This window comes from Crocuta crocuta, unplaced genomic scaffold, assembly GCF_008692635.1.
Source record: "Crocuta crocuta isolate KB4526 unplaced genomic scaffold, BGI_CrCroc_1.0 scaffold262, whole genome shotgun sequence".
Taxonomy (NCBI): domain Eukaryota; kingdom Metazoa; phylum Chordata; class Mammalia; order Carnivora; family Hyaenidae; genus Crocuta; species Crocuta crocuta.
Window position 1 is genome coordinate 4,536,368 of NW_027528869.1, and position 16,499 is coordinate 4,552,866.

A 16,499-nucleotide genomic window follows, 5' to 3' on the forward strand; every position below is an offset into this window, starting at 1 on the left:
ACTTCTCCCTTCCTCAGTCTTCCAAAAATAGATGATAAACACTGAGCCCCACAAGCGTTCTACTCTTGCCCTGCTATAGCACTCACGAAGTCTGCCTGATGCTAGAATTATTGCACCTACTTCCATTACTAGTGGGTCTTCCTCAGTCACTAGATTGTTAATCCCTAGAGAGCAGAGTCCATGACTGACTCCTTTTTATTCAACTTTGTGGTTCCAGGCATATAAAAGTACTTTAAAAATAAATAAATCTCTGTTAAATGGAATTGAATTTTTCCTACTGCCAAATCTAATTCTGCTTTCAAACTCCTGAGCATGAGCCAGAGATTTCTCCTTCCTTCTCCTCAGAAAACACTTTTAGAATTCATTTAGTAAGGGCACACTTGCTGGTTTCAGAAAGGAGCGCTCTTTCCACTCACTATCAAGCAGTAGTGGTAGGGGTTGCGGCAGCCATCTTGGATAAAAAGAGTGAGTGAATCACAGACCCATGTGAGGCACGTGCTTGTCCATGAGTCTGGAAGCGGCAATGATAAATTAGTTGGAAACCGGTACCATGAATGCAGATGGAGAGCCCAAGACTCAAAGTCCAAAGGGGATGACGTAATTCAGGTCTTTCTCAGACAGATGCCCTATCTCTCCAATAAGTGGGGATAGGAATCCAGAGAGTGCGTTTGTTTTTTCAGGCATTTACTCATTGACTACCTACCACATTCCAGGTAGGATGTCAGGCATTGAGGTGTTAGCACTGAACACCACCCATCATGCCCAAAGTCGGGTGGGCGGTGTAGCAGCATTACCAGCAATCAATCCATTCATAGTCCCATATTCAGAGCCTGAATCCACAGAAAACAAAACCCGATCGACCCCCTCAGGATATGAACTGTAGAAGCTGGATGGGGCATTGGGGCACCAAATAAATGGTCTGATATTCAGGCCAGGACTTCAAACAGAAACCCAGTTATAGGAACTGATCCCTGCTGTGGCCAAAAGATGATACGGACTTGATGGCGTTCTTGTTGCCCATAGCTCATAGCAGGCTCAAGTACTGGCCAGGATGAAGCCCCCATGTGAGAGGGCTTGAGAAAGATAGGGTTAGAAAAACAAAACAACCCCCCACCTCCCCTTAGATACATTCCCTTGACATTTCATGCTGCCCTTTTGTACCCACCGTACTCCATTAAAACCTTCCTGGTTTTATCCTCATAAATATGGTGACGGGGTCATAGGGAAAACACATAATTGATTATCCAGCCCGACAGCTTTGCCAAGGCACACTTATATTCCTCTCAAGTTTATTTTTTAACCTTACTGATATATTTTCAAATCTAAAAAAAGGAAGTCAGTACTGGGTGTCAGATGAGGTTACTTTAATATTTCAGTTTTCATAGTCTGTACAACGCAGAAGGATGGAGATTTTGACTTGGTCGCCAGTTAGCCAAGTGACCTTCAGGATGTCGGTGAACTCTTTGGGGCCTCATTGGTCCTATGTCAAATGGACCTATTTTGACGTAAAAGGAAATAAAATGTGAAATTTGAAAGTGCTCCCTAAAAGGACGAATGCTATATAAATATGTGGGTTTCTTAAGTTATTGTAGTTCTAAATTATATAAATGTTAGGGTCTTTGGGATGAATCTGATTACAACATTCTCATTGTAGGAGCAAGGTGGGTACCTAGACAGACAGGTTAGAGAACATTATTTGGGGGTTTTCAAAAGCTGCCTTGTGCATTAACTGTGACAATAATAGCTCAAAGATACTGCTTTAGGACTCGAATATCTTCCCATGTTAAAGATTTGTGTTTTGATACCAGATGCAAGGATAAGACACAGAAGCAGTCAGCGTGCAGGGTTGAGGCAATGCTGCCTGCTTAGCTACTTCTGAGTATTTTTAGCTCGGCTCTACCATTTTCAAAGTATCTGCAGACAAGAGGTACAGATATATTACAGGCTCAGGGAATGGCTTCAGAAATAATCAAAGCATCACATGCAGTATCAAGAACAATTTAGAGGTGCTCTCCCAGGGATGCAGACAGTGTTTTGTGAGCAAATAAGAAGACACAAATGCCAAAAATATTGATGTTGTGTCCAAAAAGAGCTTTTCCCCGAAGAAACGGATGTTGCAGGGTAACACCACACAATTCAGGGACAAAGCCCTCTCGTCCAACACAGTCTTAGACTACTTTTATATCAGTTTCTCATAATCCATTCAGCAATGTTTATTGAAAGCCTGTTAGGCTCGTAGCACTGCTCTAGGTGAGAATTCATTGGTGCACAAGATGATCTCTGCCCTCATGAAGCTTATATTCTTGTAGGAGAGACAAAAGAAACAAACAAACATATGTTTGCTATAAAGTTGTATAGAGATAAATGCTATTTTTAAATAGAGCAGAGCAAGGAAGTAGGATAAGCAGTGCTATCTTTGAAATGATTGTCAGGAGAAAGTCACTCTGAACAGGTAATGTCTGAGCAAATGCAGTGACAGAATGAGCCATGTCTGACTAATATGAACATTTCATCTCAAGACAAAAAAGAGATAATGAATAAATCACACACACACACACACACACACGCACGCACACACACACAGACCATCAATATGCTCTCATTACCAAAAGGGGCTAAAAATGTCTCCAAAACCTGTCTGCAGATTGGGCTTGTTGTCTTCTACCTCTACCATCATCACAAGAAGAACTTTCCTGGGGCAGCTGCTGCCCCCTCAGCATGGGCCCCTGGGTAATCTCACATGGAGCCTACCTGAGCCCTACCTGCAAGGAGGAGGCCAGACCAGACTACGAAACCAAAACAGCCTAGATCCCCTAAACCTCAGCCAATGCACAGATGTGCTAGCCGGAAAAATAAATGACTGCTGTCCTTGGGGCATGGGAGGGCTTGTTACTCAGCACTAGCCACCTGTTACAGGGCGCCAGACAGTGGCACGATGGTGATGAGTCCTAAGATTAAAAAAAAAACAAAATTAGGAACCAGAGCAGAAAGTATTCAGTGGGGCCACAATTTTATGGAGGATGATCAGAACTGGTCTCCATGAGAAGGTAAGATGGGAGTAAAATCTGAAGGAGACAAAGAAATAAGCGACTCAGGCTTCCCCAGGAGAGGCACTGAAAAGGGAAAGAAAAGCCCATGGAAAGTACTTGAGGCAGGAGTATGTCCTTCACCTTCATAAAAAGCACGGAAGGCAGAGTAGCCAGGAGGAGTAAGCATGGGGCAAAGTAGTAGGAGATAAAAGGACAGATTGTGTAGGGCCTTTTAGGTCCCGTATGCAGATCCGAAGTGGAGGAGTGGCATAGGCTGACTTAACTTTGAAAGGATCACCCCATTTCCTGTGCTATGAGCAGGGTGTTAGGGAGTCGAGTAGAAGCGGGGAGTTGGCTGGGAACTCTTACAATAACCCAAGGAGGAAGTTACAGTGGTTTGAATGAGCATAGCAGCAACAGAGGTGGTGGGAAGCGATCAGGTTTGGGATGTGGTGTGAATGTAGAGCCAATGAGACTGCAGTTGTAAACAATATGGAACGTGAGGGACAGCTTTGGGGGGTGGGGGGTGACTCCAAGGTTTTAGTCCTCAGCAGCCAGAAGACTGGAGCTAGCATTTACTCAGAGGGGGAAGATTGTAAAAGGAGCAAGATCTGAGCACCTTGGGTTGACCGTGTTAAATCTGAAGTATTCATTAGTCATCCGATGGGATGTCATAAAAGCAAGGTGATGTCTGGATGGAGACATTAATTAGGAAGTCATCAGCATATGGATTAAGTTTTTTTTTTCTCATGCCAATAAGAGATCTTTGATAAGGGAGGAGAGACAAAAATGGAAAACTGAAGTCTTCCAGAGACAAATCACTCACATAGGCTTTTTTCCAGGCCACATGGCAAACAGTTAAAATAGTGCTCAATTTCACTCTCGCTTCCCCTCTCTCTGTCTCTCTACCCATTGATGTGGGTTTCCCTTCCTCTCTGCCACCTTGATGAGTTTCCACCTGATCAACTGACCAAAACCCAAAACTCTGAAAGGTTTATGTGCTGGTAAGAGACATACGCTATTCTGACTCCTACAGTCCTACTAATTAGGGCTGATACCCTGGGAGTATGGAACGATATTGAAAACAGGAAAACACTTTCTCAGCGTGTCTAGAGCTAGGAAGAGGGAGAGGGGCTTCTCTGACTCGTAGGCCACTCTGAGCAGGTGCTGCCTCTTCAGTATATAGGTGCAGCATGCTCTGGCTTTATCTGTTAAAATCTTATAATGGAACAGAGATCGGAAAACCAATACAGAGAGCAACATTGCCCTGTTTCAACAAGTGACACTCCTGTGCTGAGCTAAGACACAAAACTTAGAGGAGAAATGGACAGAAAATATAAGTGGCCAAACTATAGCATCAAATGATAACTTCAAAATAAATGCCCACAGGATTGTAAAGTCACCACAAACACAATTGTTCAACACCTCAAAGCAAGTTTTAAAATCTGATTCCCTTTTACTGCCATCATTGTCCACCTACAGCCAAGAAACTTCAGCCTCATAAATTTAAAAATGGTTTGATTTAGTTTTAAAGAAACTTTGTGACCTAGTAAACTAACAAGGGCTGCTGGGAGCTAAAACTGAAATTTAGATGATCAAAAGTGAGCTCCAAGCTTGGGCTCAGAAGGAGGATAAGGAACCTCAAGTCCACTAAGGTAATACAGCCATGGAGGGGACTGACTTGGAAAAGAAAGGTCTGTATCTCATGGAAGAGTCATGTGAGAAAGATGCTCGAGTCAAATTTGGAATCACAGCTGAGCATCCTCTTCACTATCCTTTAGCTGCTACACACTGAACGTTGTGTCCACTTCCCTTTCACTTTGGGATAAGTAGTCTTACAGTTTCATGGCTGTGCTCATGTTTCCTACTTTCAAATTACGATGGAATCCTTAAAGGCCCAGCACAGCAAAGAGTGAGCCTCAGCTTCTTGGGGTGGTGGGGGAGGGGGCGGCGCTTAGCATTTCCGGTGCACTGGGGAGTTAAGGACCGCCTCAGACACATTGTAGGTGAGCTGCAAGACTACAGGTGTGCCCTGGCAGCAGTACAGTAAGGGGACATTTTAGCGGGGTTTTCTTTGAACTTTTACCTCTACAAAATTAAACCCAAGTAAAGGAGATTCACAAAGGCAGCCGAGCACACCCAAGATTTTACCCTGTGGAGCACCTTGCAGGGATTATGTCTCTTCCCTGGCCAACGGAGCAGAACTGTGGGATGGGAGAGGCAGATAAAGGCGATCATTGGATCATTGAGATAGTTCGTAAGGGATGAAGGGTATTTTGAGGGGGGTGGCGGGGCAGAAGGCAAAACAAGGGCCGGCTGGTGAAAACACAGACACAGAAATCAGTTCAACCAGGGGAGACTTTTCCTGACAAAAGTCTTACCTCAAAAGCAGAGAGCAAAACTATGGAGGGTGTGGTCTTTCCTTTATTTTTCTTTATGGACAAAAATGCACCGAGTAAACTCTACCATGTGCCAGACACAGTGCTCAGATATCATGTGTCCGTTTACTGTGCTATGTCTATGGGGCTATTGCCCCCACTGGACATAGGAGCCACTTGAATTTTGCTTTTAATGTTTTTAATGTTTATTTATTTTTGAGAGAAAGAGAGAGTGCATGAGCAAAGGAGGGACAGAGAGAGAGGGAGACACAGAACACGAAGGAGGCTCCAGGCTCTGAGCTGTCAGCACAGAGCCCGACATGGGGCTCAAACTCACTGACTGTGAGATCATGACCTGAACCAACATGAGACACTTAACTGACTGAGCCCCTCAGCTGCCCCAGGAACCACTTGAAGGGTTATCTGTTCTTACCGCTCTGTTCTCAGCACATGCATCCAAATTGTCTCTTGGAGGGGAGAAGAGAGGAAGGGAGGAATAAATTATAGAAAAGATTTCTGCGTTGGTGAGATGATTGGACTAATTGAAGTGTTATTCATTTAAATCACATCAACCAAAGAGATGTGGAAACCACTGGTTAAAAAAAAACCAACAACACTTGAAACAATGATTTTCAAACACTGAGTAAATGAAGATGGAGCACTCTTCCCATTCTACACACTTTGGTTATACAGAGAGCTCAAGCCTTGTCCACTCAAATAGCAGGGAAGAGTGCTGGCTGTTGGCCTATCTTTGGAAGTTAGGCAAAGGAAGATTTTGTTTTCTATCAGTTTACGGGAATACCACCCAAATCCCCCAGGGAGCCAATTAGGTTTTATCGTGCCCGCTTTTCTCTTCAGACGATGGACAGGCCTCATCCAAAGCGATGATGTCCCTCCCACCTCCTCTCCAAGTGACAGAGGGTGGACCCAAGTGCTATCTGCTGTCCACAGGGTCAACACCGCATAAACATTAGAACAAGCGAGCCCTTAAGGCCTTCTGTTCCAGGCTCCACATTTCATTTACTATTTTTACAAATTTTTTCATGTTTTATTTATTTTTGAGAGAGCATAAGTGGGGGAGGGGCAGAGAGAGAGAGAGAGAGAGAGAGGCTCCAAAGCAGGCTCTGCGCTGACAGCAGCAAGCCCAAGATGGAGTTCTTATTCAGGCACCACAAGATCATGACCTGAGCCGAAGTCAGACACTCAACCGACTGAGCCACCCGGGCACCTCCCAAGCTCCATATTTTAAAGGCCATGGGACTGGCGCCCAGAGTGGGGCACTGACCCTCCTTTGTGCCACAGCCAAGCTCTGTTTCCACACAACTTGGGCAAAACTCAGTGGACCACCTGGTCTCCATTAACCGTGTTTCTTGTCAGCCTTTCTACTGTTTAAACTTCTCTGCATTTCCCTCTTAGGGTTGTTCCCCACTGGCACCCAAACCTATGCTGCCAAGAACTGTCACCTGCAGAACCGACCGTTAGTAAGTAGTGCCAGGCAGTGATGAGGCGGATGTTGAAGCAAGGATACTCTCTTGACCTCACAGCCATTAGCGGTGCTGGAAAACACAGGAAATGGGGAGAAGCCCTGGCTAATTGGCCAGAACTGCTGTCACCAGCAAGTAGTGATAGGGCTGGGTGTGATTACTATAGTTCTGGCTTATTCCTTCATAGCCTATCTAGAATCCCCCACCTCACACCAAAAGATTCACCCCTCGGCCCTGACTTTCCCCAGGACGTACCTTCCTAGGCCTTTACGGGACTCTTTCAACTTCCCCTCGGCAATCATTTTATTTAAAATCATCTCTACTTTCTAGCCTGGTTAGTAGCCATCACCGCTGAGAGTAGGCTGGGCTGCTAAATTAGTTGGTACTCACTGTTCCAATGCTCCTTAGCTTCTCTTCCTGTCACGGAGGGCTCATAAAAGGGAATGCATGCAGTGACAAACAAGGAACTCATAAATCTGAGACTGCAGGTCGGTACCTTACTTGCTGCCCATGGCTGGATGAGCTGGGGTGAGGGCATGAAGATGTTTTTCTGTACAAGTGATATTAAAAAAAAAATCATTAACAAAAAATACAATTAAATAACTAAATAAGTAAATAAATAAATAAAACAACCTCTATCATCAGGCAACTTTTCTCTGTCTTTTCGGAGCCATCCAAACAATGTTCTCAAAACTGAAATACATCAGAGAGCATCGATTTATACGATCTGCTTATTGTAGATGAGAGGAAATTTGCTTGGAAAATAGGTATTTCAAAAAGTTGAACCATTCAGGTTTTAAAAATCTCTATTCCCATTCCCCACTCCAGCTTTGACATGACTGGTCTGGGAAACAGAATAAAAGAGTCAGGATTGTGTTTGGGGTGCTCCCCGCCATAAAGAGGAGAAAAGGGGTGCATATCCAGGATGAAATAAGCTACCCCAGGCCAGATCAGATCATAGGGAAGTAAGGCACAGACAGAGTATCTTCCCCTCGCTGAGGAAGCAGGAGGTTCACACCCTCTTTGGATACAAAAATGGTGTCCACTCACTGTGATTTTTCACTGTGATTTTCTAAAGCCTGGGTCTGATTAGTGCATTCTCCAGGCCCAAAACTCAGTGGCTCCATCCTACATCTCAGCTGACTTTCTAAATGCCTTAGTCTTCACGGTCTGACCTTACCTACTTCTCATCTCACTTCCTAGCCTTTGTTTACAAAATGAAATATTCTTACTGATCTTAATTAAGTCCCCCTGCTCCCCCACCTCCAGGCTTTGCTCAAGTTGCCTGTAATGTTCTTCCTTGCCTCTTGGCCCATCTCAGCAGGTCCATGTCCCACTATCCTTCATGGGTGGCAACAGACAGAAATTGACTCAAAAGGAACTAAGTGGAAAGATAGAAGTATATCTCATGAAAACCAAAAGTAGCAGTACAACTAGACCCTACAGGACATTGGAATAAAGTGGAAAGCCATAGGGAGCAGTCACTCATTCTCTCCTTCCACACTCTTCTCCATACTTCCTGTTTCCTCACTAGTCAAATATGTTCCGTCTCTACTCCCTCTCATGAGTCTGTTCTGTTGCTTTCAGATTCTGTTTTCTTACCTTCCCATAGAGACTGACCAAACACGGGCACCTCAGGCTTTTACATATTTTCTTAGTCCCAAACCCATTGATCAACTGACTAGCATCTTGTAGGACACGCCAATTCCCAATGTAGAGGGGAAGAGCTTCATTGGGTCAACTTACCCACTGGACTGACACGCAGCCATTCAAGTCCATCTGCTTGGCTGTGGCCATGCAGATGAAAGGCATCAGGTATAGCTTGGTGCCTCTGTGTGAGTGTAACTGTATTGCTGAGGGGGGTGGGGGGGGGGGGGGGGCGGAGGGGAGGGCATTCTCATAGAAGCAAGGCATGACTGAGGCAGACTTACTAAAAGTTTACCTCCATCAAAAATCCAGCTCCAATTCCAGCCCTTTTTCGAAGCTTTCTCTGATTCCACCATCTAGACATCATCTCTCCTCTCTCTGAGTATCTATATCACTTGTAGGTGACAGTTTGGTGCCCTTTCCGCTGAGCATAAGCTCCTCCACCTTTTCTTCTTCTAAAAGATACCTTCTTAGCCCGAAGGTTAAAAAGCAAACATTGATCCAGGCTAAGCCAAGTGCGGCACCTCGCCCACCTCACCTGGAAATAGGATGATGAAGGTGAGAGCCTCTAAGATGTGGGCTGGTCTGGGCTGATGACAGATGGGTGGCAGCGGCAGCGACCTCCTTCCAGGCTTGGATGCTAGGGTGTCTGGCTACTTCTGGCACCCTCTGATAAGACACTGTAAGGAAGAGGCCGCGTAAGAGACTGTCACAAGCTCATCTGAGCAGAACAAAAAAGAAGTAACAAGAGGAAATGTGGTTGGAATTTAGGGCAGCTTCCGAAAAACTGAGTCCATATCTGGGGCTCCCAGGAGTTGTTCTCATTTCTGACCTTCTGAAGCCTCATTTGTGAATTATCTCAGGATCCTAATAAATCTCTTTTCGCTTAGGGTAGCCGTAGGTTTCTTGTAACCAATAAGAAGTGACTGCATAGCCCTTTATTTAAACTTTTATTTTGAGGCCAATTGCTTCTTACATTGAATTATCCTTATTTGTCTCCACCCCCTCTTTCTCCTATGGTTCGATGAGATTCCTGAAGACAGAGATCATGTATTACTGCTTTCTGATTTCCCCCAAAGCCCCTATCATGGGAGATAATAAGTTCTTATAATATGTTCATTAAATGAATGAGTGAATAGAAAACATCCATTGTCCTATTCCCAAGATCAAGCACTTCATGAAATTGGGGAATACCTGTGAATAGAAAGAAGTCATTGCTGCCTAAATCAGTGTTTCAGGGCATGATAGTACAGTTTTCTAACTGGTACCTGAGTTCTCCTCGCCTGTTCCCTTCTACAGTTAGAATGCAGGGATATGGACAGATGTGGCTTTTGTTGAAGAAACAGTATTTGATGGGTTCCTGGGAGAAAGAAATGAGAGACAACTCTTTACTGCATGGAATAAAGAGAAAGAGCCTTTCTATTTTCCCAAAGCATGAGCACTGCTTCTTACAGAATCCAACCTATGGCACGCTGAGTTCATGGGTTTGGTGTCAGTATGGCTCAGCAAATGTCCAAAACCGTCAAGTCTTGGCCAAAACCCACAGATACTGTGATTTCACAGAGGTACTCAGAGTTGTGTTCATTTGTGCATGGAAAATTTCCAGGTCCTAGGACAAGCTCTCTAGCCATTCATATTGAAATCAGAGTAGGGGTCCTGAAAATCTTGTCTAAAGCTTACCTTCCCGCCGACTTCTGTGTTTTCTACCGAGTCTGCTCAAAACCCCTCTGGAGGATTCAAATGTGTCCTTGGTTGAGAAGCTTCTCTCTCCAAACCCCAGAAGGGGCTGTGGATCCTCTGCGCCCAAACTCATCTGTCAGTCTCCCTCCTCATCCCCAGAGCCCAGGCTGGCAGGGCTGGGCCCCAAATTTTACACAGAGTTTCACCTCACCCTTCCCTAGTGACAGACTGCTACCCTCAGCTTGCCCTGAAACAAATGCTAAGACTGTCCCAGGGACACCAACGCTGCCAGCTCCTTGCCTACTCTCGCTTCGCCACCCCCTCCCCAGGCCCCAGCAGGCCGTATCTTTCCCACATGTTTGGCATTTGACAAAGCTGCCTCCCTTGGGACCATTCAGCTGTGACATTTTCCCAGCATGTCTTCTCCTTGTCAACATGACACAGGGCAGGCAGTCTTTCAAAGTGAGAGAGAGAACAGAGCATGCAGGCACACCCGTGCACGCGCGCATAGACACACACACGCACACGCACACACAGGTGCAGAGGAGAGAAGGAAAGGAAAAGAACCTCAGTGGAAGGGCAGCACCAACTTGAGCTCAAATGTAAACATGCCTCAAAGTAGCAACAGCTCAGCAGTGCACATTTTGCTTTGATAAGAAGCTGTGGGAAGGTTGAGCCTCTTCACACAACCTTCGCCAAAGCCCTTAATAGACTGGACAAGACTCCATTCTGGTATGGCCGAAACGCAAGCACTGCTAGGGTCCAAAGCCGCCACCAGTTATGAGGTTGCCTATCAGAGATAATATCTCCCCCTGCCCCCTTTAATACCTGTGCCCACTCCCGCCTGGCCAGGGTGGGGCCACCAGTAGAGAATCTCTGGCCACCACCCTGCTGGATTTCCATTTGAACACACCCTCCAGTCACTATGCCTCTCTGCCTTTGCTCAGCGGCTCTCTGTTCCTGGAAGTCACCCTCGTGCTTCCTCTATTCATCTTCCAGAAAACTTCCCGTCTTTAAGAGTTAGCTCAATTTGCTCCCTATCTGGCCCTCCGTAGGCACCATTAGATTCACCTGCTGCAACGTGTGCAGGCCTCCATCTCGCAAACACCACACTGTCTTGCATTTGTCTTTTGATGTTTCTATTCAGCTAAAAGATTGTGTGGGCCTTAAGGCACAGAAAATGGCTTTTTTGTGTCTATCCCCAGCACCTAGCACAGCTCCTGTCATACAGAATTTTATAAAAAGCAGAAAGGCTGGGGAAACCCCTTGGCACCAAGAGATTCTTCCTTCTCTTGCCACTTTCGTTTAACAGAAATGTATGTTAGTGGATGTCTGAAAAGACCGCCTCACTTTCCCACTGAGGAACTGCCCACCCATCCGACACGCAAAGCGCACTGTCATTCACAGTGGCCGACCCTCCTCCCCTGTCCTACGGGTAAACATGTGACCCAGCCTGACCACTTAGACTATTCCAGCTCCCTGATCACAGTAATATGTTCAGGAGTGGACACATGACACAAGTAAATTTAATAATGCCTTCTCAGAGATGTAATGTATAAATGTCTCTCTTCTTGGATTATAAATTATAAGAATATAGACATAGAGCTATTAGTGACTATCTTTTCTTCCTCTTGAGTATGAAGCCAAAATATAGAGAGAAGGAGGTATAGGTAGATAGAGAGATGTACAAGTACAGCCCTAATATATTGTTCTAATGCCTGGATCAAGCTGTGCCTGAAGTCAAGACCCATCTTGTTCTTCCTGGTTATTAGGATTTAGAGCCAAATTCCCTCTATGACCTTCTCATCTTTCTTTCTTCTTCTTCTTCTTCTTTTTTTTTTTTTTGTTTCTCTAAGCTACTTGCAGTTGAATTCCTATCTTTTTCAATCAAAACAGGGCTGAAATATACCATTTTTATATAAAGTGAGAGTTTCTTCTTTACTGATGGAACTCTTAATTACTTTATTTTGAACAATAAAACTCATTTGGGGAGACCCATTAGCCTTACGGTGATCCCAACCATTGCTTATATTTGGTGCTTTCAGACATGATCTGACATAAACCTGACATGGCCTGTTTAAAAGAGAGGACTAAACATTTTAACACAGATTTAGCAACTATTCTCAGGAGAGTTGCAACTGTCCATCATCATAATTGAAACACTTAAAGGTCGTTTTTAAAAAGCGATACCCTGGTTAAGCCATACAGCCTTTAGAAGGAAATGTAGGTGAATATTTTCCTGACCTTGGAGTAGGCAAAGGATACAAAAAGCTCTAATGATAAAGGGAAGACAATCAATAAATTGGACTACATTAAAATAGAGAACTTTTGTCCAAAGATATCATAAGAGAGTGAAAACACAAGCCACAGAGTGGGAGAAGGTATTTGCAATAGGCATCAATAAAGGACTTATATCCAGAATACATAAAGAACTTCTACAAATCAATAAGAAACGGGCAGGCAACTCAATAGAAAACAAAACTGAAAAAACAAAGACAAAATGGAAGATCAAACCGTCAATATGATGTGGAAAGGTGTCCAGCCTCACCAATTATCAGAGAAATTCAAATGGAAACCATAGTGAGATCCCTTTACAAATCCACCCCAAAAGCCTAGTATGAAGAAGACAACAGGAAGAGGTTGTGAAGCATGTGGAAGAGCTAGTAATCTCCTACATCGCTAGTAGGAATACAAATGAGCACCCGCTCTAGGAAATTGTTTTAAATATTTGTTGACACTGAACTTTTTCATATGGGATGCTGGTAATGTTCTGCATATTGCTGGGTGCCGGGTGCATACATGAGTGTGCTGACTGTCAGTTCTTGGAGCTATGTGCTTATGAGCGGGCACGTCTCTGAATGTATGTCTTAACATTTAACTTCAGTGCTGTCAGCAATGCGAGGCAGGTCAGCAGCGTCCTCACAGCCAAGCGGGCCAGGCAGAGGCTCCGTTCTCAGTCCTGGTTTTCCACCCTGCCCTTCAGTTCAACCAGTTACCCAACATCCTTTAGGGCAGCCAGAGTCGATTTCCACCCCTTGGAGTGCAGAACAGTGACTGGCACAACGTACATAATTTTTACAGGAATAATTAACTTCTTGGGATACATGTTTACATATTCAAAATGGTCAAACCATTTCTTTTGTCATTTTTCTGATTGAGGAATATGTCATACTTTCTGATTGGCCATATATTTGGAGTTGCCCTTTACCCAGCTGATGCTTCAAATGTCTACTAAAAGGCAGCTGGTGTGGTGGTTAAACACTGGGACGGACGCTAAACAGTCTGGTTTTGATTCCCAGGCCCCAAATCTGCTGACTATGTGGCCTTGGAAAAACTCCTCAACTTCTCTGTCTTGATTTGCTCACTTTTTAAAATAGAGAGAGTGCCTACTTCCCTAAGTTTGTTATGAGTACATTCAGGTAAAGCATTCGTAAATATTAGCTGTTGTTATAGTTATTAACATGAAAGAAGCCCAGGCTCTAAGATCATCGGAGCAGTGTCCCTTGCCAGGCCTGGGGCAGTTAGAAAAAGAGCAAGGAGGAGCTTCTGGAAGCAAATGAGAGTACATCCATTTGGGCGAGACCCATGTTTTAGAAGAAGGCAGTAAAGTCCCTGAAGGCTACGCTCCTCCAAAAACCTCCACCGCCAGCTCTCCTAGATCCCACGCCCTAATTCACAAATACTGTAGCTGCCCCTGGCCCTGTTCACTCTAGTGGATGAGAATGGACTAATAAAATCCTTTCCTGGACTCCGCCTTGGTCTCTGATCCCCAGGCTTCCTTGAAGTACCTCCAAGGCCCTATTTTAATGGTGACTGACAGCCAGACCCTGGGGGCTGCAGCAACAGCAGAAGTGGCAGAAGTTTTGAGGCTGTGGTTCAGTGGCTCCTCTCATCTCCACCCAATCTCCATCTGACACCTGGCCCGTCTGAGGGACCTCGACGCCTGCACCGCCCACAAGCCTCTCCTACGGGCCACCGCCAGAGGCCGTCCTGAATCTGGGCCTTGATCTTGCCTCAGCTCTGTGCTGTTCAGAGCCTTTCCCACCCCTCCACAGCACACTCCTCATCCACCTACAATGGCCATTTACATTCTCCCCTTCCTGACCCTTCTTTGAGCCTCATCCTTCTCTAAAAAGTGTCTTGGAACAGTAAACTAAAGTAATAAGTAGAAAAATAGGAAGTGCAGAAGATGGGCCCCAAGAGGTTGGTCAATGGCAAAGGAGAAAATCAATGACATCGTTAAAATACGTTTTGCACAAAAATGTAACAGGATTTGGGGTAGGATGAGAGAGGAAAGGAGGAAGAGGGGTCTGTGTAATATGGCTGGAAGTTGCCCCTTGCTGAGAAGAGCAGCCAGTAGGAATGCCCAAGAATGTTTGAGAATGGAGTGTCCATTGTGCCGTGAAGTTGTTTGTGATGCTGCAAACTCCCTCCACACCCCTGACCCTTCGCGTGAGTCTGCTACACACGAGGCTCCATCAGCTTGGTATGGTGCCACTTGGGGAGGGCGAAGGAGTCATGCTCAGCAAGGCATAATTTAGTGAGGAAAATGTAAGGCATCCACAGGTTACCCAGGGGATCCAGAAGCAGGAGGAAGTCAGAGCTGGAGGTGACCAGCGAAAGAGGAGGTGTCTAAGGATCTCCGGAAAGACCGAGAGAGTAGGTGGATCGTCTTTACCCATGGAATAAGGGTCTCAAGCCAGTATTATCTGCATTTCAAGAGACAAGGAAACTCCATCCAGCACCCGGGTTGTGTGGGTTTAGTGAGTACATTGCTTATGCCTATCTGCATTCATGTGTGTGCACAAGTCATTAGATTGGACAGGGGAAATGATGGGGTAAAAAGAGTCCTGAGTTAGAGGGTTAAAGAGGTGAATCTGAGTCCTGGCTTGGTCACTAATCTTGGATGAACCAGTGAGCTTACATGGCCCTCAGGTGCCTCACCTATAAAACACAGATCTGAACTAGATAAAACTCTATGATTCCTATCAGCTCCAGCTTTTCAAGGGACTCATTCTGCCTTTCTGCCTTGTCATGATCATTTGAGTTTGCCCTCCCTTAACTGACTTCTTGCTTTTTTACAGAGCTGGGGAGAAATTTTAAGATTTCTTAATGCAGATGCATCTTAATGCATCCACCATTTCTCCCTCCATAAGCACAGAGATGCAAAGGCTCCTGCATCTGCTTCTGGCCCAGAGGTCAGCCGTGCTGTGGCAAAGGCCGAGCTTGGAGGTAAAGCAAGGGGAAGTTAAGTACCTGCACAGACTCTGCCCACAAACCAGCCCAAGACCCAGGCCTGCTCCTTGAGGATCCCTCCCCCCCACCCCCAATGCCATGCCATTAGTTCTCTTCTTTCTATCACTTAGTATTTGTTCAATAATTGCTGGGCCTTAGGAATAAGGGAGATAGCATTTTGAGAGATAAAGTAATGTAGGATGAAGTGCTTCGCCTCAGAAATTGCAATAGAATTGGAAACTCTCTTCTTCCTAATCTCTTCAGTAATATCTTCCTTAGCAATTGGTGGGACTTTACAGGAAAGCTATTAATTCAATAAATTCTTAAGTGCCAGCTCTATTCTGTCACTGTGCTATACTCTGAGGATAAAGTGGTGAATAAAATAAGTTCCTTGCGGAGTTTATAGTCTAAAAAAGGAAGATAGGCCTTAAAGTTGTAATCACATCACTACAGATAATTAATTACTTAATTAAAATTGTGATATGTTGCTATGTATAACTGGGAGACTGTGATGCTTAATCTTATGTGTCAACTTGATTGGCTCATGGGGTACCCAGATATTTGGTTAAATATTATTTCTGGGGGTGTCTGTGAAGGTGTTTCTGGATGAGATTAACATTTCAGATTAGACCGAGTAAAGCAGATTGTCCTCTCCAATGTGGATGGGCATTATCCTATCCATTGAGTGCCTCAATAGAATGAAAAGGAGAAGGAAAAGTTCACTCTCTGACCACTGAGCTGGGACATTGGTCTTCTGCCTTGGGTGGGGACTTAGACCATCAGTGTACCTGGCTCTCAGGCCTTCAGACTCAAATTGGAACTATACTACCAGCTTTCCTGAGTCTCCAGCTTGCAGACAGCGACTCCTCAGCCTCCATAATTGTGTGAGTAGTAAATGCCTTGAAAAAAGTACATATATATATATATATACACACACACACACACACAACCTGCTGATTCTGTTTCTCTAAGAACACTGACTGATACTAGCCTAGGGGGTCAGGAAAATCTTCATGAATAAGTAAATGTAAGCAAAGACCTAAAAT

The 16,499-nt window shown here is 44.8% G+C and overlaps 1 long non-coding RNA gene across 2 annotated transcripts in view; it reads right to left on the reverse strand.

Moving 5' to 3' along the window:
- Positions 1-1,354: 1,354 nt before the first annotated feature.
- The window catches only part of LOC144225219 (uncharacterized), a 47,056-nt gene continuing 31,911 nt past the window's right edge, over positions 1,355-16,499 (reverse strand). For both annotated transcript variants that reach the window (XR_013333240.1, XR_013333239.1), the window contains 5 exons: positions 9,807-9,898; positions 9,077-9,218; positions 7,282-7,441; positions 6,884-6,963; positions 1,355-1,495 (listed from right to left, as the gene is read on the reverse strand). This is a non-coding gene — a long non-coding RNA (uncharacterized LOC144225219). The remainder of the gene's footprint in view (positions 1,496-6,883; positions 6,964-7,281; positions 7,442-9,076; positions 9,219-9,806; positions 9,899-16,499) is intronic.